At 41.4% G+C, this 23,900-nt stretch overlaps 1 long non-coding RNA gene across 1 annotated transcript in view; it reads left to right on the top strand.

The window, feature by feature from the left end:
- Positions 1-215: 215 nt before the first annotated feature.
- Positions 216-23,900, top strand: part of LOC149307406 (uncharacterized) — an 89,880-nt gene continuing 66,195 nt past the window's right edge. Inside the window, exons 1-2 of the long non-coding RNA XR_016282381.1 lie at positions 216-391; positions 23,118-23,488. This is a non-coding gene — a long non-coding RNA (uncharacterized LOC149307406). The remainder of the gene's footprint in view (positions 392-23,117; positions 23,489-23,900) is intronic.

Below are 23,900 nucleotides of genomic sequence, written 5' to 3'. Positions count from 1 at the left end.
AGATCAGAGAAGAAGGGGAAAGGGGAATAGATGTAGATGTAGATGTAGACTTTGGTCCCCCATCTCTGCTTCTCTTAAGCATCTCTTTGCCCAAAATGACAGTTCCCTGCATCTTCTTCCTCTCCCCCTCCTCCTCCTCCTCCTTTCTGGCTTTTTTGTGCAAGGCAGCAGCACAAGAGCTCCAGGTTCATTGAGGGAAGACAGAGAGAGAGAGAGAGAGAGAGAGGAAGGAGGGAAGGAGGGAAAAGAGGAGAAAAGGCCCTCCCTTTGTGGGGTGGGGGGCTCTCACACAGAGACACACTTCGCCCACCAGAGCCATCCAGGCAGAAGAAGGAGAAGGAGCAGCAGAGGAGGGAGCAGCAGGGATCCTGGCCCTATTCGCCTCCCCAAGGTAAGAGGGAGCCCTCTTTCCCCCACTTTGGGAGATTTACCCCAAATTGTTGAGGGGCTTTTTTTAGGGCTGGGGGATAAAGGTCCCCTGGATGGGGCACTTTTTGGTATCTCTGGGTGAAGGGGCTTCCAAGGGGTTTTGGAAGAGGAAAAAGAAGGGAAGGAAGAGCACTGGAAGGGAAGGAAGAGCTGGAAAGAACAAGGGCTCAGGAGGTTGTAATGCAGTTTTGCAGAATTGTAGAGTTGGAAGGGACCACAAGGGGCAACATGGGTTATGTAGTCCGACTCCCTGCCATGCATGACGGAAGGGACCACAAGGAGCATCTAGTCCAACCCTCTGCCATACAGGTCTTTCTCCTTAGACCTGGTTGTGTATGTGTGTATATATGCGTGTGTATGTGTATATACACACACTCATATATATGTGTGTGTGTGCGTGTGTATGTGTATACACACACACACACTCATATATGTGTACACACGCACATGTACCTAGGTATATATCTATATATTTGTATGTGTGTGTGTGTGTGTGTGGTCTAGATAAATACACACACACATAATATGTATATATGTATGTATTTATATCTATATATCTATATCTTGGGCATGTCAAAGCTTCCAAATGCTTGCAAATAAAAATCCTGCGTATGAAAACAATGTGGGGGGGGGGGGACCCAGGGCTTGGGGTCCTTCTGTGCCCTTGCCCTCTTCCCTCTGGCCCCATTGCAGCCCTATAATGCCCATGCATTACAGTCTGTCCAAGAGAATCGATGGGAGGAATAGCTCCATTCATTCCTATGGAGCAAGGGAAAGCGGAGTCAGGGAAGCTTTCGGTGAAGTAGCCCTATATTCATTGGGATGGATCGTCAGATCCAGCGTTGCTTCGGATCTAGTCCAGTGCCCTCTTCTTGTCTTCAAGTCTTGTTGGCAAACAGGGGGCTTTTCCTTGGCAAGGTTTGCCCAGAGGAGGCTTCTTAATCTGGACTGATTTATGCATTGATTTCATTTCATTATTGGTATGCCGCCTTTCTCCCAAGGCGGCTCACAGACCAAAAATAACAACAACAAATAACAAGCAACAACATTTAAAAATGCCAAACAAACTCGAAACCATCCACATCAATATATATATATATATATATATCGCACCAAAAATAATCAGAGTATAACTAAAAACCCACCTAAAAACCCAAAATTTAATTAAAATATGCTAAAAAATAAAAAAGCATAATTATAAATTAATAATAATAATAATAATAATAATAATAATAATAGTTATTCATTTATTTTGTTTCTGTGCCGCCTTTCTCCCGAAAAGGGACCCCAGGCGGCTCACCGTATAAAACGCATCCCAACCAAACGTTTAAAAGACGGTTATAAATCAATCTCATTGAAACAAACGAGCGAGTTAACGTTTAAGGTCTCAAGGAGGTCCATTAAATGCCTTCCTCCGAGGCTGAGAGAGTGTGACTTTTGCAAGTTTTGTGCAAGTTTTCCAGGGGAGGGATGTGGATTTGAATCCTGTTCTCCCAGAGCCCTAATCTCACCCTCAAATGCCACATGCATCTCTTTTGTGTGTGTGTATTTGTGTGTGTGTGTGTGTGTGTGAGAGAGAGAGAGAGAGAGAGAGAGAGAGAGAGAGAGAGATCCGCCTCAGGTGCCTCCTGGGGAGAAAGGCGGCATGCAAAACGAAATCGGAGAAATGAAGAAATGAAATCAGTGAAATGAAAAAGTGAAATGAACTAAACAAATAGAGAAAGGCGAGGAGGAGAAGAGCCTGGGTTGCTGGCAAAGGGTGCACATGGTGCAAATGGTGTGCCTCTCCACACAACACACACGACACACACAACACAACTTTCATCTGCAGCCCCTCCCCTCCCCTCCCTGGAGCCTGGGTTGCTGGCAAAGAGTGCAAAGGGTGTGCCTCTCCCACACAACACACAACCCACACAACACACACAACTTGCCTCTCTGCATCCCCTTCCCTCCCTGGAGGCGACAGTTAAGAGTCCCAGCAAAAAGAGGGACAAAAGAACGTGGAAGTAGTAGTTAAACTGCGAAGCACGTCCTCCGCCCGAAAGGAAGAATGCATGAGAAAGAAAGGGAAGAAAGAGAAAAGGAGAAAGGAGAGAGAAGAGGAAAGGAGGGGAAGGGAAGGGGGCTTTGCCTTGTTGGAGTCTTCATTGCAGCCTGAAAGGAATCAGGAAAGTAATTCAACAGGAAAGGTTTCCAAACCACGATGGTCCTGAAGGTAGAATAGTGTGAACTTTCAACAGGAAGGGAGGATATTCTTCTTCTCATCATCATCATCATCATCATCATCATCATCATCATCATCAAACTAAGGGGAAATATTCAGAAGAAAAGAGGAGGAGAAGGAGTATTAATTATTATTATTGTATTATTATTATTAGTAGTATTAGTATTAGTATTAAACTGAGGGGCAATATTGAGAAGAAAAGAGTAGAAGGAGTAATTAATATTAACTATCAGTACTATGCTATCATTATTATTAATATTAAACTGAGCGGAAACATCGAGAAGAAAAGACGAGGAGAAGGATGATTATTAATTATTATTATTGTATTATTATTATTAATAAAATAAGGGGAAATATCGAGAAGTAAAAAGGATAAGGATTGTTAATTATCATTATTATTATTAAACTAAAGGAGGAAGAGGAGGAATATTAATTATTATTATTGTACTATTATTATTATTATTATTATTAAACTAAGGAGAAATATAGAAAAGAAAAGAGGAGGAGAACGAGGATTATTAATATTATTATTGTATTATTGTTAGTAGTAATAGTATTAAACTAAGGGGAAAATCGAGTAGGAAAGAGGGGGAGAATTGTTATTCATTATTATTATTTTAATAATGATAATAATTAAGGGGACATATCATGAAGAAAAGAGAAAGATAATAATTATTAATTATTATTCTATTATTATTATTAAGAATAAGAAACATATCGAGAAAAAAAGAGAAGGAGAATTATTATTAACTATTAGCATTATGCTATTATTAATATTATTAATATTAAACTACTACTAATATTAATAATAGCATAATACTAATAGTTAATAATAATTCTCCTTCTCTTTTCTTCTCAATATGTTTCTTACTCTTAATTTAATAATTAAAATTTGAAAATTAATTTAAAAATTAATTTAAAAATTAAATTGAAGGGAAATCTCGATAAGAGTCTGAGGAATCCTCCTCCTCCTCCTCCTCTTTTCCCCCTCGATATTATTATTATTAATATTAATTTTTCCTAATCCATTTTGCATCTTAATCCTCACAACAAAAACCTTATTGTTACAGTGGAAAGGCGTTTCGAGATGGTCTTCTCTTGCTTTTCTCTTAAAGTAAAACAGGACCGAAATGGCGATGAGCAAAAGGTTGAATAGGATGGTTCCCATCCCAAAATGTCCACAATATTCACAATTGAATGGCACTCAGCCATTGGGGCTTATTCTCCTTTCCCCTTCTTCCTTCAGCATCCCTTCCTAGCTCCCTTTTAATCCCATTTCTTCTCCTGGAATTACAGCTCATCCTTTACAGAAGAACAGTTATCACACAACATGGTCTTTCTTTTTTTATTCTGTTTTATTTTTATCTTTTGCAATGTATAAAGGAGCAGGTCTCATCCCAAGGTAGCCCCGAATTGGGAAGGAAGCAAATGTCCAAAGGATTGCGGAAAGGAATGGGGAAATAGTTGCAGAACCTCCCTTAAAAATAAAGGAGGCGGATTGGAAAATGCAAAGGCAAAATCCTGGATGAGAAAGAACTGCCCTCCAAGGTCCAAGGCAGGGAGGCCTGAAGAAAGACAAGGGGAAAGTAAGATGCTTATAGTTCTTTATATATATATATATATATATATATATATGAATATATGTATATATGTATATATGTATGTATATATTAAGGAAGTATACACAGACACACACATATATATATTCCTTAATATATAAATTCAAAGAACTTTAAGCAAGAAAAAGTAAGATGCTTATAGTTCTTTTAAGATATATATATATATATATATATATACACACACACACACATGTATATACACATACACACACATCTGTCTGTCTATCTATCTATCTATCTATCTATCTATCAATCATCTATCTATCTACTTCCTGTCTATCAATTATACACACACACACACACACACATATATATAACTTCCTTAATATATGTATTAAAAGAACTATAAGCATATTTTCCTTTTTTTGCTTAGACCTGCCTAAACAAAAATACATATATTATGTGTGTGTGTGTGTGTGTGTGTATGTGTATATATATATATATATACACACACACACATATACATAATTATATTAGATTAAAGAAGGATAAGCATCTTCTCCCTGCATTACACCTTGGACAATATTACCTTATTTCTTGCTATTTGCAATAATAAATGAATATATAGATAAAAATCTATTTGGGAAAAAAATACATGGATTTTTTTGGGGGGGGAGTTAAAAAACAAAGAGGGAGAAAGAGGAGTCGTGAGAAAGGAAGGAAAACAGGAAAATCAGAAAGAGAGAGGGATCCCAGGATCGAAGGTCCAAATATTATCCCATATTAATGCATCACGCAGGATCTCGGTGTCACTTGGGTTAGTGTATAAAACGGTTAAAGCACACACACACACACACACACACACACACACAACACACACAAACACAGATCGAGGTCTTGATCTAGTCAAAGAGGAGCCTGGCCCTCCAAGGGTTAAACCCATTCATTGCTCATGAACTTGGCCTGTCTGTCTGTCTGTCTGGAGTTTGATGGATGGCTAGACCCCTCTGGCAAGTTCAGGCCCCCCTTTTCTTGGGCGACCCTGGGAAAACGGGAGGGGGGAAAGGAAGGGGAAAGTGTGGGGAGGGAGGAGGTGAAGCCTCCCAATTCCTCCTGCCCCCTTTCTCTGCCCCACATCCCTCCCTCCTACTAGGAGCAAAGGGAGAGGAAGAGTGCATGGAAGCCTTGGAAGCATTGAAGCTTCATTCTTTGAGGGGGGGGGACCTTATGTGTGTGCCTATAGGAGCCTTTTCCTGGGCTAAACAGGCCCTCTTCTCTCCCCCTTGTTGTTGCTAGCTGCCCTGGAATAGACTCTGAGTACAGTATCTCGTGGATGAGGCATCTCCAAAAAGCCCTCTCTTCCACTGCCTTGTACAGATCCTACAAGCCTTTGCCCACGCAAGACCTGGACAGTGGAGGAAGCAGGCAGAAAGAAAAATCAACTCATTTTCATGACTAGGAAAAAAAACAACAACAACAGTAATGTTAGGAAAGGTAGAGAGGAGAAGAAAGAGTGGAGGAAAGAGAGGGAGAGTGCTTAGGATACAGTGGATATCCAAGAAGACCAACAGATTGGGTCTTTCAACAGATCAGACCAGGGTTCTCCTTGGAAGAGAAGGTGATCAAGTTGAGACTATAGTACTTTGGACACACAACTGAGAAGGCATGGATCACTAAAGAAAACACTAAGGCTAGGAAAGGGAGAAGGGAGAAGAAAGAGAGGAGGTTTGTTTGTGGTTTGTGGTCCTTTCTTTCTTCTCCCCTCTACCTTTCCTAGCTTTATTGTTTCTTTCTAGTGATCCATGTCTTCTCGTTCTGTTTCCAAAGTAGTCTCAACTTGATCATCTTCGCTTCCAAGGAGACCCCTGGTCTGATCTGTTCAAGGACCCAATCTGTTGGTCTTCTTTGCTGTCCACTGTATCTTCAGCCCTCTTCTCCAGAGCATTTCAAACAAGTTGATTTTCTTTCTGTCTGCTTCCTTCACTGTCCAGATCCGGCATCCCCACATGGGGATGATGGGGAATACAGTGGCCTGGGCCATTCTGACTTTAGTCCTCAGTTGTTTGTCTTTGTTCTTCAGGCTCTTGTCCAGTTCTTTCATAGATGTGTCTCCCCCTAACCATCAACACCCAAAAAAACCTCCTCCAGGGATACGTTCTTGGAGCAAAATGAGGATGTATTTCAGCACCTGGACAGCAGCCATAGTTGGGTAGACCTTGGCTGCCAAGGCAAGACTTGGGCCTTTGACTTCCCTCACGAATGGAGTGAGAAGGAGAAGGGGAAAGGCAGATACAAACCTATTTTAGCAACATCATTTTGTTGTCCTATTTTCCCCACACATGAAACAAACTGTCATCATTTTACTTACGAAGAACATCCCAACTGCCCTTAGTATGAAGTTCTGTCTCCCTCTCCAGTCCCAGTTTTGGTTGATGCAGCCCTGAAAGGCTCAGCAAGATGGTTGGTGTTGCTGGGCTGCCCCAGATGTGAAGGTTGCACACACTGTTCCAGATGTTGCTGGAGTGCAGCACCCAGAGTCCTTCGCCACTGGCTTAGGACCAGTAAATGGTGCACTCCAACAACCCCTGAAGGACAGAGGAACAAGGGATCTTTCTCTGTGGCTGATTGATGGGGAAATCTTGATGAAAGTTCTGCTACATTTAAGGTTTGAAGACAGGGTTTAATTCCAAGTACCCCCCATCAATCCCAATCCCAACCCCAACTGAAGGAAAGTCAAAGGCTCAAACCCAGGTAACAGTCCACCATCTACCTACTCTTCCATCTCTTCTATTTAAGATGGCTGGATGGATAGAAAGGGAGGCTGAAGGATGGAGGAGTAGGAGTAGGGGTAGTAAAGGTGACCATGCACCCCTTTGCCTGCAGAGCTACACAATTAGGAGCAAAGAGGGCTCTCTCCTCCCTTTTGCATCCATCTCCAAGCCAATACTCTTTCCTCTTCTCTTTTTCTGCTCCCTTTTTGACCTTCCTAGGCATTTGCCCCACAACCTCAAACACCCAAAGGCTTAAAACCATCCCTTTATCCCTCCCCTGATGCTGCTTTCACAAAAAGAATGTCACCAACCATCACCACTATTATTATTATTATTATTATTAACAGTAGTATTAGTATTATTAAAGACAAAGGGTTCAGACTGGCCTTTTATCCCTCCCCTAAGGCTGCTTTCTCAAAAGGAATGTTACCAAACACCGCCATTATTATTATTATTATTATTATTATTATTGGCTTACACATTGTAAACTGCTCAAGGAGTGCTAGTTCACTGATGAGCAGTATAGAAATGTACTTGCTGTTATTATTATTATTATTATTATTATTATTATTGCTAAGGACTTCAGATCAGCCTCATCCCTCCCCCAAGGCTGCTTTCTGAAAAGGAATGTCACAACCACCATCATTATTATTACTATTACTATTATTATTACCAAAGGCTTCAGATCAGCTCCATATCCCTCCTTTAAGTCTGCTTTTTCAAAAAGAATGTCACCAACCACCACCACCACCATTATTATTATTATTATTATCACTATTGATATTAATATTTAGGTTTACCTGCCCAGAAAGCCTTCCTGTAGCTCTCCCAGTTTTTCCAGGGGGTTTCTGAGGACTGGTGTGGGGATGGGGTGGGGAGAGCATTGGTTGACTGATTTTTTTTTGGGGGGGGGGTGTTGGTTGGCATTATGATTCTTGTTCTAGATCTGCTTGGACAGCTTTGAAAGGGCCGTCCTTAGCTGGAGCCTATCAGAGGCTGAATATTATATATTTTCCCTTTTTAATTGGAGAGCCATCAAAGTCTTAATTATGGGTTGAGACTGAGAGAGAGGAAAAGGAGGGGGGGGGAGAGAGAGAGAGAGAGAGAAGCTGCGAGTGCTGCTGGAGGCTTTGCAACCAAGAGCTCCCTCTTCCCCCCTTCCCTCTTCCTCTCTTTCTCTTTCTCTTCCTCCCTCCATCCCTTCTTCCTCCTGGCTCCTCCTCTTCCTCCAGTCTCCTCGGATTGGCTGGAGGAAGACGCCGAGGCTCTGACCTCACTCTGGCTGCCAGCAGAAGGAGCTCCTTGCAAAAAGGGACCAGAGCCTTTGGAGCTGCTTCAGAGCAGCATCAATAGCAGCAGCATCGTTGCTTCCAAAGACGCAGAGCCAGCGATGGGCTTCATGATGGAGGGGAAGGAAGGAAGGAAGGAAGGAAGGAAGGAAGGAAGGAAGGAAGGAAGGAAGGGGGGGGAACCATGGAAGCAGCCTCCGCAGCAACAGCAGCAGCAGCAGCAGAAGCCCAAGCAAGGCATCAGGGAGGAAGCTGCGCAGCCTTGGGCAAAGGAGCCCTCCTGCCTCCCTTTGCCTGCCTTCCATCGACTCCGCTGGCCTCTTCCAACGCCTGTAAGTGAGGATCCCTCCTTTGCTCTTCGCCCCAGGCTGGCTGGCTTTTGGGCTAGCTGCCTGGCTGGCTTCTTGGCTAGGTGGCTGGATGGCTTCTTGGATGGCTGGGTAGCTTCTTGGTTAGGTGCCTGGCTTCTTGGCTGGCTTCCTGGCTAGGGTTCTGGCTTCATGGATATGTGGCTGGCTGGCCTCTTGGATAGGTGTCTGGTTTCTTGGCTGGCTAGCCTCTTTGCTAGCTGGCTGGCTCCTTGGCTAGCTAGCTTCTTGCCTATTTATCCGGCTTCCTGGAGTCTGGGTGGCTGGGTAGCTTCTTGGCTAGATGGATGGCTTCTTGGCTGGTTCCTTAGCTGGCTGGCTTTTCTCTCTGGCCACGGTGTGTCTGTGTGTGTGTGTGTGGGGGGGGGGAGTTTTTGTAGTGAAGGAGGCTGGTTGGATCCTGCCCCCCCCCCCATTAAGAGGGTTGGGTTGGAAGGAAGACGCCCTCCAGGGATTTGGGTCTAGGTGTTGGGGTAAATCAGGTTCTCCTCTGGGGCGAGCAAGGGATGCTAGAGCTGGCTCCTTTTGCCTTCGCTTGGTTTGGAGAAACCGATGAGAAAGAGGCCAAAGGCACGTGTGAATGGAGGGAGAGCGAGGGGAACGCGTGAATAAAGGAGGGAAGGTTGGAGGAAAAGGGAGGGAGGAGGCTAGTCTTCCTCTTCCTCTTCTTGTCTGCATAAGGGCTGGTTGCAAAGCTTTGCAAAGCAGCCTTTGCAAACCTTTGAGGGTGCACCCCCCTTTCTTTTTGGGAGTCCACTTGCCTTGGGAAACCTTCAAGGCCTCCATCCGATGCCCCTCTGTTTGGGGTTCACTCTCAGGGACTGAACTATAGAAAACGTGTTGAGGGTTGGCTTCTCCTATATGTGTGCATGCCTATAATCCTAATCTAGGTCAGATTGCGACACTTAGAGTTCCTTTCCAGGCTTTTCTATTTTTAATCAAGGATCAAGTTTTTGGAGAGCCATTGGGAGCAAGACTCAGGATTAGGGGAAGTCTTGGTGGGTGGGCTTCGGATCTTTGGAAAGGAAATGGGGGAATGTTTGAGCAGAACTCGAATACAGCTCCAGTGCAGCAACACCAGCATCACTAACAGCAGCAGCAACCCACAACAAGACCCACAAAACACACCACTGTGCTGACCTTTGGGGCCAAATCCTAGGTAGGGCAGGCTTTAAACTGAGTGATTAAATCTGATGTCTATATATTTATTTCCAGGATTTATTCTTCTTCTTATTATTATTATTATTATTGATGCACTCCCAGGTTGTAGGGTTGTGACGAGAAGTGGATTGGAGGAAAGCAAGATGGTTGTGGGACGTAGCCATCCAACTTCTCATATATATATATATATATATATATATATATATATATATATATCTGGAATTAGTAGATAATAGGTTCCCCCCAAACTCTTCTAAAAAGTCTACAAAAATATATATATATAATTGATAAATAAATAAGAAATAACCAATCCGTAGATAATAGGTTCCCCAAAAAACTATTTTAAAAAGTCCACAAGTTATAAAAATAAATATTATAAATAATATATATATATATATATATACATTATATTTATTATATATATTACAAATATAAATATTATAAATATAATATAATATTATAAATATAATATATATTATTATATGAATTATAAAAAGTCCATATATATATATATATATATATATATATATATATATATATATATATAAAATTCGTGGACTTTTTAAAAGAGGTTTTTTTTAAGGGGGTCCTATTATCTACTAACTGGTTATTTCAAAACCTGTCTTTTTTTTCGAAAGGCTGGTAGATCTGTATGCACCTTATTTTAATAAATATATGGATATATAAATATAAATATGAAATATGAAATAAATATAAATAAATGAATTTTCTGTCAACCAACGCCACGGGTGCCAGCGCCTGGAAAGATAAGAAGATGGCTTGTTTTATTTTATTCTATTTTATTTAAAACTGAATAATACATTTTGGTTTGAAAAATAAGATAAAGGTGCCTTTGCTTCATCCAGAATGGCAACTGAGTTCTGGATTCTCTAGATTTGATGCTGGAGGAAGGAGAAAGCTTACCTTTCGTGAGAAAGGCAGCCTAGAAATTCAATCAATCAATCAATCAATCAATAATTTTGTTCAAGTTTGAAAACCCATCAGATCCCTCCTCCTTGGTCAGCTTCTTCCCAAACATGGAAGCCTTATCTATGTTTTGGGAATCTGTCTTTGATGAATTTAGTGTCGTTTTGTATCAGAGAGTATTTTCCTCCTCCTTCCTCCCTCTCTAAGGGTCAAATCTATCTTTTCTATACAGGTCTATAGTAAAGTATGTAGTAACCATGTACATATGTAATAGAGATGTAATAATAGAGATGTAATATATTACGTATTATATATTATATAGATGGAATATATTATACTGAATAATATATGCATATATAATAATAATAATAATAATAATAATAATAAGCATTTTCCTCTGCCTTCGTCTCTAAGGGTCAGAACTATTTTTTCTATAAAGGTCTATAGTAAAGTATGTATGATATATATATATATATATATATATATATATATATGATGTAATGTATTATGTTATATATTATATAGATGCAATGTATACTATATAATAATAATAATAATAATAATAATAATAATAATAATAATAAGCATTTTCCTCTGCCTTCCTCCATCTCTAAGGGTCAAAGCTATTTTTGTGTAACGTATATAGTAAAGCAAGTAGTAACCATGTATATATGTAATATACATGTAATACATTATACTATATTATACTAGAATTGTTTTCCTCCCTCTGTAAGGATCAAAACTATTTTTTGTATAAAAGTGTGTAGTAAAGTATGTAGTAACCATGCGTGTATGTAATATAGATGCAATATACTGTCGTACAATATATTATACTATATAATATATACATAGCGTGTAGTAATGTAGGCATCCTTGGAGGAACCGTCATCTTCGGATTTTGTCACTTTAAATTTAGCCTTATTTAGTTGTTCCGCAAAATACAATACTATACAATATATTGTATACATTATATTATACTATAGTATACTATACGACACAAAATTTTATATATATATATATTATACCATATAATATATTATAGTATGAATAATATATACTATACTGTATAGTATAATATAGTATAGTATAGTATAGTATAGTATAGTATAGTGTGTGTGTGTTATATATTTATAATAGAGGATAGATACATATAAAGGTAAAAGTATAGTACTTTTAATATGTATACTATACAATATAGTATAGTGTGTGTGTGTGTATAAGATAGATAGATAGATAGATAGATAGATAGATAGATAGATAGATAGATAGAGGCAGGCAGGCAGGCAGACAGACAGACAGACAGACAGACATATAAAGGTAAAAGTATAGTACCTTTAATACACACACACACACTCTAAAAGTACTATATTTTTACATTTATATGTGTGTGTGTGTGTGTGTGTGTGTATGGTACTATACTGTTACCTTTATATGTGTCTGTCTGTCTATCTGTCTGTCTCTCTCTCTCCATCCATCCATCCATCCATCCATCCATCCATCCATCCATCCATCATATTTTATAGTATACTATATTAGAGTGTAATATGTAATTATGTATGTAATCTATTGTAGGAACCCTATTTTCCACCTAGCCAAGCTTCAGCCTTTTTGCAGATGTGTTTACGTGCTTTTCTATAAGTGCATGAAAGATGGCAAAGGACATTGCAAGCCTTTCTTGAAACAGGTCCCAAAAGGTTTAGCTTTTCTTTTTAAAGGGGGGGGGGGGGGTAGGCAAGACCCCTTGCCCTCTTTCCTCCTTGCCAGTCCAGTTCCTCTTTATCATGGCCATAGAGCAGCACAGGTAAAAAAAGGGGATGCAGGATAAAAGCAGGTGAAAACCCAGGTGAAGAAGGGTATTTAATATATCCTTGTCAAATCGAGTGTGAATCTATGCCCATGTTCCAGTGCCAGCCTGAGTTGGAGCAGCATTTCTCAGACCATAGTGGTCACCTTAGGAGTTGGCTGGGCAACTTTTGGCCAAAGTGGGCGACCAAAAGGCATCGGTGGCCAGCTTGCAAGGGATCCAGGGGAGACTCCCGGGAGGTCATCCCAGGTGGGCTAAAAATAACTAACTTCTGCCTAATTAAAGAATGAGTGACGTCAGACGTGGAGGACGTCGAAGAAGAAGTAAGGAAAGCATCCAGAGAGAAGGATGTGTCGCTAGTGCAGCTTCGCAGGGAGAAGGAGTCAGGGGCAGCAACAGACTGGATTGGGGTTTTTGAGAGAGAGAGAGATAGTATAATATATTAGAGTATAGTATGTTAATATATATCTAATATATTGTAGTAACACACACACGTTTATTTTTTGTAATGATTTTTGCAATATATATATATATATATATACACACACATATTTTTTGTATTGAGTGTATATATATTTAATTTTAATTTTATATTAATTTTATTTTTAATTTTATTTTAGACTGATTTATATATATATATATATATATATATATCCTTTATTTTTTATTTTTAGATTGTTTTATATATATATATATATATATATATATATATTATTGGGTTATATTTATTTTTGCGAGATATATATATATATATATATATAAAATTTTATTTTTATATTGATTTTTGCACTATATATATATATATATATATAAACTTCTATTTTTATTTTATTTTTATACTGATTTTTTGCAATATATATATATATATATATATATATAATTTTTATATTGATTTTCTTGCGCGCTCTCTCTCTCTCTCTATACACACACACACACATATACATACACACACACACACTTTAAATTTAGCCTTGGTCAGTTGTTAATTTTTTATTTTATTTTTATACTGATTTTTTTATATATTGCAAAAATAAATATCAAAAATAAAATAAATAAAAATGGTGTGGGGATCTATCTATATGTCTATCTATCTATGACATGGGAATCTCGCTGAGTTTTTGGAACCATTGCATCCCATTTCATTTATGAAGTCCAATAGCCAGCACCAGTAAGTTTTGGAACCGATTCGGTGGAAAGGTTGTGTAAGCAGAGGGGGGAGCAAAGAGATGTTGTGTGTTTGTGTGTGAGACTGCAGCAATAAATCCTGTGTCTGAAGCCCCTTGAACTGCCATGCTTCCTCTCCTTCCAAACTCCAGATCCCAGAATGCCATAGCCTTTGAACCAGAGTAATTCAAAGTGGCGTCGAACCGGGTTGATTGCTGTAGTGCGGATGCAAGCTGGGATTTTACAAGGCTCCCTCTTGGGACCTTCAAGGCCAGCCTTACCTCTCCTTTCATGCATTTAGACCTCCCCTTAAATGCAAAGCTCAGCCTGCAAAGCCCCAACATTTCCCCCTAAGGGAAGAGTGGAACCAGTCCGATCTCTTTTGGGGGGACCCCTGTTATTCATTTTGCTTCTTTGCAATGTGGAGGGCAAAGAGGATGCTAGCTTCTGGGATCTGGGAAGAAGCATCGTGAGGTCCAAAACACACTGCAGAAATAATCCAGTTTGAGACTGCTTTAACTGCCCTGGCTCAGTGCTATGCTGGGGGTTGTAGTTTTATGGTGCTCTGACAGAGAAGGCTGCATGTCTCACAAAACTATAGAATTGCAGCTCAAGAGTCTCCAAGTGGATCATTTCTGCTGTGTGCTTTGGACCGTAAGAGATGGAGCCTCTTGCAAGGACAATGCAAAAGGCTCCATCTCATTATTTACAAGGGCCCTCCGTTCCGTTGGGTTTACTCCGTGCACAGGATCAGATGGCAGGCAATCTTAATCCTCCCCCACCAATGGCAACCGCTTTCTTAATATTCCTTGGTGGTTGACCAAAGAGTACCCTTGATGGTTCATTCCTATGGAGGCCATAGGAGTCCTGGTGGGCCCATCTTGTCAGATCATTGGGAGAGGGACTAGCCCTCCTTGCCTGTCAAGACCCCCTTTTTCCATCCAACCCTGGAGCTAGCTAGGGTCCATGCCTCCTTTCACTTCACAAATAGAAGAGGAGGCTTCTCTTGAACGCTTATTCTCTCTCATAGAGGAGAACTTCAGTTGCAGAAGGTGGCTTCCAACCTTCGGATCAATCCCATTAGATGTAGTTGGAGAAATTCCCCAAAAAGAGAGTGGAGGATCTTGGCCACTCTCCGATCTTCCCTATTTACATTCTCACACCTCCCTTCACCCCAAATCACCCTCTCTCTCAGGGCTGTCTGAAGACATAGGGTTGGGTTGACCTCTATTTCTGGGACAACCTGAAAAGTCATCTTGGACAAAGTCCTTAGGAGTCCAATGATGCTCCAGATATCTCTCCCATCTCTTACCTCTTGCCTAGGCATGTGGCATCCTTGGCAAGCTCTTCTTGCATGGGATGAACCTGGAATGCATATGTCTAGATAGGTCATCTCAGTATGGAGACCAAAAAAGTCCATCATAGACAGTGGAAGGGCTGCTAGGGCCACTACGTTCAATCTGCTCCCAGTATCTGGGAGTGTGACTGTGTGTATGTATGTGTGTGAATTGGCATCTGGGGAATGGGTGCCCCTCCCTGATCTTATGGACTGCAACTCCCATCACCCTTAGCCATTGACTCTGCTAGCTCTGGCCCATGGGAGTGGCAGTCCAGTGGCATCTGGGGATGGAAGGAGACCTCAGATGCTTCTGCCTGTGAGAACCCAGGTTGTGTGAGAACAGATGCACCTTCTGGAGTTGCATATTAAGTAGCTGCATTAGAATAAGGCGTGGCCTGACTGAAAAGGGGGCGGAGCTGTAGGTGGGACCCTTTTGTTCCATAGCAACACGCAGGAGGCGAGGGGAGGAAGGTCTATTTATTTTTCCAAGCCAAGCTTTTCATGTTCTCACTTTGCACAAGAGGCGCCTGGAGGTCGGTGGTCTCTGCTTTGCAGGAGGGAGTCGTCCCCCTCTCTCTTGCATTCAGGAGACTCCAGCTGAGGGTCTTCTCCTGGAAGAAGACCTTGGAGGTGGTCTCCATCTCTGGTCCCTTCTGGGCTTACCATCCATCTGTCTGTCTCACTCTAGTTGGAGGGATGGGACTTTGATTATTACGATGATGATTATTTTGGAGGGGAACAAGATGGTCCTGATTCCTTCCAGTCCTGAGGATTTTGAGCTCTGAGCTTCAGGAGCATCAGATGATGGTAGGTAGTTCTGGGGTTTCTTTCTCCTTCTCTCCTTCCCCACATCCATCAAGAGTGATTTCTTTTTGATATCACAAGCTCTCTTTCTCTCTCTCTCTCTCTCTCTCTATATATATATATATATATATTCTCCTTGTTGGGACCTCTATGTGCCTGTCGATTTAGGGAGACTCGATTGGGGTTTTCCTTAAGGGATATTAAAAGGTGGTTTTGCCAGCTCCTTAAACACAGCCTCAGGCACCTTGGTGGTCTCCCATCCAAACACTAACCGGGACTGACCCTGCTTAGTTGCCAAGACCCGGCAGGATCTGGTGTTTTTACCTTACCTGAAGTATGTGCTTATATACTGGGAAGCATAGGACTTTGGTGGGAATGCTAATCCGTGTGTCTGTATGAAAGGGAGAATACAGAGAAAGAAGTGAGAGAGGGGTTGAGGTTCAGAGACGACCCAAAAGCCAGGGAAGGCGATGGAGCTGCTTTCCAGCACCTTGGACAGCGCCTTCGTCTGCTCTTAGGCCAGGGCTGCTCAGGGTGGGTTTATTGATTGTGGCCCCTTCGACTTGAGAGTCTCAGCGCCATTGGCCAGCGGTTTCTGATTGAGTTCCCAGGAAAGAAAGAAAGAGGAAGGGAGGGAGAAAGGAAGGAAAGAAGGGAGGGAGAGAAAGGAAGGAAGGGAAAAAGGAAGGAGGGAGGGAGGGAGGGAGGGAGGGAAAAAAGGACAGAAGGAAGGGAAAGAAGGGAAGGAAGGAAGGAAGGAAGGAAGGAAGGAAGGAAGGAAGGAAGGAAGGAATCTACTGGGCCCAAAGATAATGCTGGTAACTGGCACACTGGGCAAATATAACCTCCAGTTCAGAGTGACCAGATGTCATAACTGCAAAGGAGGACAAAAGACATGGAAAGGGTAGGACCCTCCACGAAAAAAAATGTAGGACAGTCCACAAGCAAAGCTTTTTAAAAAAGGAAAAACAGCCAGAGAAAGAGAAATGCAAGCTTTTTAGCCATGCTTAAAATGGAGGGGATTTTGGCATTCCTGGCGGAGATCTGGGCCGGAGAGGCCAGAGGGCCATCTGGGCTGAAGGGGGCTGGCAGTATGGGCTCCTGGGCAGAGAAGGGGCTGAAGGGAGGGGTCTCCAAGGGAAGGCAGGGCGAGGGGCTGTCAGGATCGGGGCCTTCCCCGGGGCTCCGCTCCCTGGCGCCTCCAAAACAGCCGCTTCTTCCGGAGATTTCTTGGATCGGTTTTTGCAAAAGAGGAATCCCTTTCTTCCTTCTCCTCCTCTCCTTTCAAGCTCTTTTATTCACTCTAACTGATGTGCGTATTTCCTCCCTCCCTCGCTTCCTTCTTTCCTTTCTTCCTTCGGTTCCTCTCCTCTCCTTTCCTTTTTCTTCCTTTCCTGCCTCACTTCCTGCCTTGCTTCCTTCTCTTCCTTTCTTTTGCTTCCCTCCTTCCCTTCCTCGCTTGCTTCCTTTACTTTCTTTTCCTTCCCTTCTTTGGTCCCTTCCTTCCTTTCCTCCTTCCCTTCCTTTTCTTTTCCCTTCCATTCCCTTGCTTCCTTCCTCGCTTCCTTCCTTCCTTCCTTCTCTCCTTTCCTTTCCTTCCCTCCTCCCTTCTTCTTCCTTCCCTTCCCTTTCTGTTCTTTCCCCTTCCCTTCCCTTTCCTTCCTTCCTTCCTCCCTCCCTTCCTTCCTTCGCTTCCTTCCCTTCCCTTCCTCCCTTTGCTTCCTTTCCTCCTTCGCTTTCCTCCTTCTTCCAATCTCCCTCCTTTCCTTTCCTTTCCTTTCCTTTCCTTTCCTTTCCTTTCCTTTCCTTTCCTTTCCTTCCCTCCTCCCTTCTTCTTCCTTCTCTTCCCTTTCAGTTCTTTCCCCTTCCCTCCCTCCCTCCCTCCCTCCCTCCCTCCCTCCCTTCCTTCGTTTCCTTCCCTTCCCTTTCTCCCTTTGCTTCCTTTCCTCCTTCGCTTTCCTCCTTCTTCCAATCTCCCTCCTTTCCTTTCCTTTCCTTTCCTTTCCTTTCCTTTCCTTTCCTTCCTCCCTCCCTCCCTTTACCCACCCATCTAGCTAAAAACCTATCGTGTGTGTGTGTGTGTGTGTGTGCCTTCAAATCCCTTGTCGACTTACTTGGACCCCATGAGTTTCGCAGGGACTTCTTAGTTCAGGGCCCCTTATATCTGTTGGCGATCTCCCATCCAAGTCCTGACCAGAGCCGATCCTGCTCTGCTTACACAAGTAAATCTATGCCCAGTGGCTGCATCTACACTGGAGAGATAACCCGGTTTGGCAGCGCTTTAACTCTTTGTCTGGTTGAAGGCTATGGAATTCTGGGAGTTGGAGCTTGTTGTGGCCCTTAAAACCACTATATTTCCTTAAAAGCACATATTTGTGTGGCATTTAAACCTGGCATTTGCATTTATATCCTGCTTTCCCACACCAGCCTCCAAAGTTCTGAGGACACTGTGCCTTGACTGTCCGTAAGAAGTAACAGACTGTTGGAAACCTCCACTCTTTTTAATGGAAGGTATTTTCCTAAAGTCCAAATGAGGGAAATCCAAACTGAGGTCTACCTTTTCTTTTCTTTTTTAATGCATTGCAAATAACAATAGATTTTTGTTCATGGGTTGGAAAGCAATGAGAAGAAGAGAAGCTACTAGTTGGCTTTGGATCTGAGGAACCAAAGCCAATACTGTATTGTTTTGTTAGCATTTGAGGTCTTTTGAAAGGCGTTTAGTCGAATCTTTTCATTCTGGATGAAGGTCAATAAAACTCTTCCAAAGAGATGAGGGGTATTATATGTGTGTGTGTGTGTGTGTGTGTATGTGAATGTACATGTAGCTATATATATGTATGTGTATTTTAAAATATATTTTAAAATTTTATACTGTATATTATATAAATATATTAAAATACACACACACACACAAAGCTACATGTACATTCACATACACACATGCATATATACATACACACATATTGAAATGCAATATATCTATATATCTATATCTACACACACATATTTACATACATACATATATACATATATGCACATACCCGCATATACACACACATATACATATACTGATATATAGATATAGATATATATGCACACTCTATACATACATACATCTATACATACATATATATATATATATATATATATAGAGAGAGAGAGAGAGAGAGAGAGAGATACATTCACATTCACACACACACACACACATATACAAGGAAACCTTGATTTTGCCTATCTATCTATCATCTATCTATCTATCTATCTATTGGTGGAGTCTAAGGGCTCCCTTTCCCCCCAAACAAGCAAAACTGAGACGGCGGTCCCTTTGAACCCGGATTTGTCTCCGTTTTCTTTCAAAGCGGAGTCACTCCGGAATGAAAAGACCTCACATTACATCCGATCCCCAGTTCAGACGAAGTGGGTGCTCTTCGTTGGATTTTGTCCCATGGACCTCTTTAAAACTGCACCAGTTCTGGTGCAATCGGCTTTGCATTGCCCCAATATTAGTGCCATCGAGTTTGTATTGACTCAGTATTAGTGCAGCAGGGTTTGTATTGCTCCAACATTGATGCAGTCGGTTGGATCCTATCTTTCTCTACCTGATCCTATCTGGACCCTATCTTTCCTTACTTGATCCTACTTGGATCCCATCTTTCTTTACCTGATCCTACCTGGACCCTATCTTTCTTTACTTGATCCTATTTGAACCCCATATTTCCTTCCCTGACTCTATCTGAATCCTATGTTTCATTAACCTGATCCCATGTTTCCTTTCCTTACCCGATCCTACCTGGACCCCATCTTCCCTTACCTGATCCTAACTGGATCCTATATTTCCTTACCTGATCTTATCTGGATCATATATTTCCTTACTTGATCCTATCTGGATCCCATCTTTCCTTACTTGACCCTATTTGAAGCCCATCTCTCCTTACCTGATCTTACCTTGATCCTATCGTCCCTTACCTGATCCTATCTTTCATTACTCGATCCTATCTGGATCCCATCTTTCCTTAGCTGATTCTATCTGGAAAGGTTTGGAAATGGATGAAGGAGGGATGTAGAGGATGATGGTGGTCAATTTTCCCAAGACAGTCGCCTTGTTGGGAAAGGTGGTTTGCTCTGCGTTTTGTGATGTGGGTCGTGAAGTGTGTTAAAAAGGAGGGATCTCTCTTTCTGTGGGTGATCAATGCAGAGGAGAAAAAGAAAGACGTAGAAGAAACAAGCAGCTCTTTTTTAAAATGGGATTCCCATCTTTTCCTCCCTTACTAATTCCAGCTGGGCCTGTTTTGCATTTGATAGTGTTCATTTGATAATTTGATATTGCATTTGATATTGTACAGCAGATAAAAATCTATGTGGGTGAGAGAGGAGGGAGAAAGGGGTGAAATCAGTCGAATTTCGTAACTATATATATATATATATATATACACTACGTATTTAATATATAGTTTATATTTAATATATAGAAATATATTTAAACTACCCCCCAAAAACAGAATAAAGGAAAGATGTTCTGTTTTGGCAAAATATTTTATATTATTAGGATAATTACATTATTATATTATTATCAGCTGCACACAGGCTTGCACATCCGTGGATTTGTATCTGCAATCCTTACACAGATATATATATATATATATATATATATATAGAGAGAGAGAGAGAGAGAGAGAGATTGTAACTCCGGAGAGATCTGGAGCAACATTTGATTTATATTCACTAAAATAAATAAAACTAAAAAGCCTTTCTAGGTTGGCCCCGATTCCTATATATTACATGTCAAGTCCCAGTGTTTCAACCTCATTGTAATTCGGGAAAACAGATAGATAGATAGATAGATAGATAGATAGGTAGATAGGTAGGGCTAAACAATGCTAAGCAATGATAGGGCTAAAAAAAAAAAAAAAGGAGCGCAGGCTCTTTTTCTGTGTGTCTCCTCGGAAGTAAATCCTATTGAGTTCAATGGCACTGGATTCTTCTGCTTAGAGTTGAACTTCGGAAAACTAAACCTGGGCTTCAGATGTTAGACGAAGGACATATTTTTGTGTGTGTTCTGGGCTCTAAATCCTTGCTATTTGGATCTGATTTATATTATTATTATTATTATTATTATTATTATTATTATTATTATTGATCTCAAAAGGAGAGGATCATTTTGGTAGAAAAGGCAGCAATTGTCCAAGGCTGAATGAGTAGAAACAGGGTTGCCAGAGTCATTATAAGGATATATATATATATATATATATATATATATAATTTAAGGGCCAGAAAGCTTGTCCCTTATAGGATTGGCAAGTGTCCCTTAGTCTTAAAAGATATCCCCTTTTGGAGGGTTGGAAAGCTTTATCCTTTTATAAAGACAGAAGCTGGTACCAAAAAAAACCCTCTGATTTTTGGAGGAAGCAAAAAATCATGTCATTTATGAACGCAATATAGTCATTTTTTAAACAAAAGAAGCACCTGAAGGAAGAAATTTCAGTCACTTCCATGCTTCCAAAAATAAAATAGAAATGACATAGGATTAATAGGGCCTTAACTATGAAGAAGTGGAAAAGCTGGTCATCCCAGTGCATGAAAGAAAGAATGTATTCAATGTAATATGGAATATAGGAGCCCTTGTGGTGTTTGAGCCTTGGACTATGGCTCTGGAGACCAGGGTTTGGATCCTGTCTGGTCCATAGAAACCCATTGGGTAACCTTGATCAAGTCACATTCTCTCAGCCTCAGAGGAAGGCCATGGCAAACCCTCCTCTGAAAACATCTTGCCAAGAAAACCCCAGAATAATAGGGTCGCCATAAATTGGAAACGACTTTTTTGGGCAGGCAGCAATATGGGATAAACTGAATGGGTCCCAGAGGAAACCAAGCCTGAAGGTGCCAAGATGACTGAGCTGGGACTGTCCTACTTTGGCCACAGCCTCAGAAGACAAGACTTACTAGACAAAGCAATAAGGCTTAGTAAGGCTCTAGTAGGAAAAGAGACAGATGGAGAGGCTCAAGCAAGAGTTTGCAAGACCTTGACTTGGAGGCCTCTCCTTCAGCCCCAAATATGGGTCCCTTGTCTTCCTTTGTCCAACTAGACTTGCAAATGGTAGGATGCACCTACTTGGCACAGTTGTCTGTGCAAAGATCTATTGGCCAACTGTTCAGTCAAGTATTGCAAACCCTCTGGATGGTGATGGAGACGTTTCTTGGGTTGGCTTTAAGCATCTTGAGAATGGGGGCCTTGTGTGTTTGTTGTGTTGGTTTCAGCATCCCGACAAAGATGTGCCTTGTGTGTTGGTTGTGTTCATTTTTAGCACCTTGACAGTGATGGGTCTTGAGCGTTTCTTGTGCTGATTTTAAACATGTTGAGAATGGTTATATCCTGTGTGTTTCTTTTAAGCTTCTTGTCAATTTATGCATCTTGTGTGTTTCTTGTGTTGAATTTTTAGCATCTTTAGAATGATATGTCCTGTGTGTTTCTTGTGTTGATTTTAAACTTGAGGATGAGGTGTCTTGTGTGTTTCTGGTGCTGGCTTTAGGCATCTTGACAGTGATGCGTTCTGTGAGTTTCTTGGGCTGATTTGAAACACCTTGAGAAAGATGCACATCTTATGATGTTCTTGTGCGAATTTTAAGCATCTTGTATGTTTCTTGTGTTGATTTTATGCATTTTTTGAAATGGGGCTCCTGTTGAGCTTCTTGGGCTGATTTTAAGCATCTTGTGGTTCGTTTGACTTTTAAAAAGGGATGAAATCTAGAAAATGCAGGGATGGGGAGGAAGAACGCAGAAAGGAAAGCAGGGAAGTGTGTGGATGATTTCAAAAAGGTATTAAAGGGGAGGAGAGAAAGAAAGGGAGAAAGCCATGAAAAAGGAGATAAAGAGAGGTGGAATGTGGAGGGGGGGAAGAGGAGGAATAAAAGAGGCGGGAAGGAGTGGAGATTTGAATGTGAGGCCTCTGATTGGAGGAAGCTCTGCTGTCGTCACTTCCCAAAGAGGTTGATTAACATTAGAAAAGGAGTATAGAAGTTAGTAGACACAGAAGGCTTGCTCCAAGTCGAGCATCTCTGAGTGTGACTTGAATGCAAGATCCTTTTGGGGGATGGAGGAGGGCAACCACTTTCCCCAAAACCAATTCCTTTCCCCAGACAGTCCCACCTGCTCCAGTTATTTGGCTTTGCATGACCTCCTTGCCTTTACAGCTCTTTCTTCTCCCCCTTTAGCCTTGGAACCAATATTTCACTTTATTCTTTCTTTCTTTCCTCCTTTCTTCCTTGATTTCTTGATGGCAGATGGAAGAGCCAGCCGCCTGCATTTGCCTCCTCCTCTCCAGGTCCAGCTTTTGGAGAGAGAGAACCCAAAAGAGAAAGAAAGAGAGAAAGACCTCAAGCCTTGGAAGAGGGAGGGCTGTTTCTGTCTTTGGTTATCTAGCTGTATGAGTGTTATCAAGCCATCATAAAGCTAGATAACCGAAAGTAGAAATGACTTCCACAGACAACTAGGAGATGGAGAAGAGGAGAAAGAAGGAGGGGGGAAAAGAGGAGAGGAAAAATGTCCGGGCGACTGGAGAACCAAAAACGGCTATTTTGGAGAAGATCAAGCTATGGACCAACCTGATCCGACTGGCATTCAAGAAAATCCTGACAGCAGATCCCCAATCCAGGTATGCCACTGTTTTATGTATTATGCTCACTTGCTTAGTCTTGCTAAGGGATCTTGTAGCACCAGGTATACTACTGTTTCATGTATTCTGCTCATTTGCTTAAAGGGATCTTGTAGCACCAGGTATGCCACTGTTGTATGTATTCTGCCAACATAGTCTTGCTAAGGGATCTTGTAGCACCTTTGAGACTAACTGAAAGAAAGACATTGATGCCACCATGCTACCAACTTCTTTCTTTCTTTCTTTCTTTCTTTCTTTCTGCTAGTGTCAAAGGTACTACAAGGCCCCTTCACATAGTCTATGAATTGCTTCTTGGTTCATCTCATCTTGTTAAGCTTAAGTCTTCTTCTGCCTTGTGGTTTTGTGTATGTGTGCATGTGTGCAGCAAGCCTGGTGAGAGCTGCAAAAACCC

Source organism: Sceloporus occidentalis, unplaced genomic scaffold (assembly GCF_023333645.1).
Source record: "Sceloporus occidentalis isolate IW3139 unplaced genomic scaffold, rSceOcc1.0.p SCAF_9, whole genome shotgun sequence".
NCBI lineage: Eukaryota > Metazoa > Chordata > Lepidosauria > Squamata > Phrynosomatidae > Sceloporus > Sceloporus occidentalis.
Note: the sequence above shows the minus strand (reverse complement) of the source record. Positions and strands in the feature narration are given on the sequence as shown.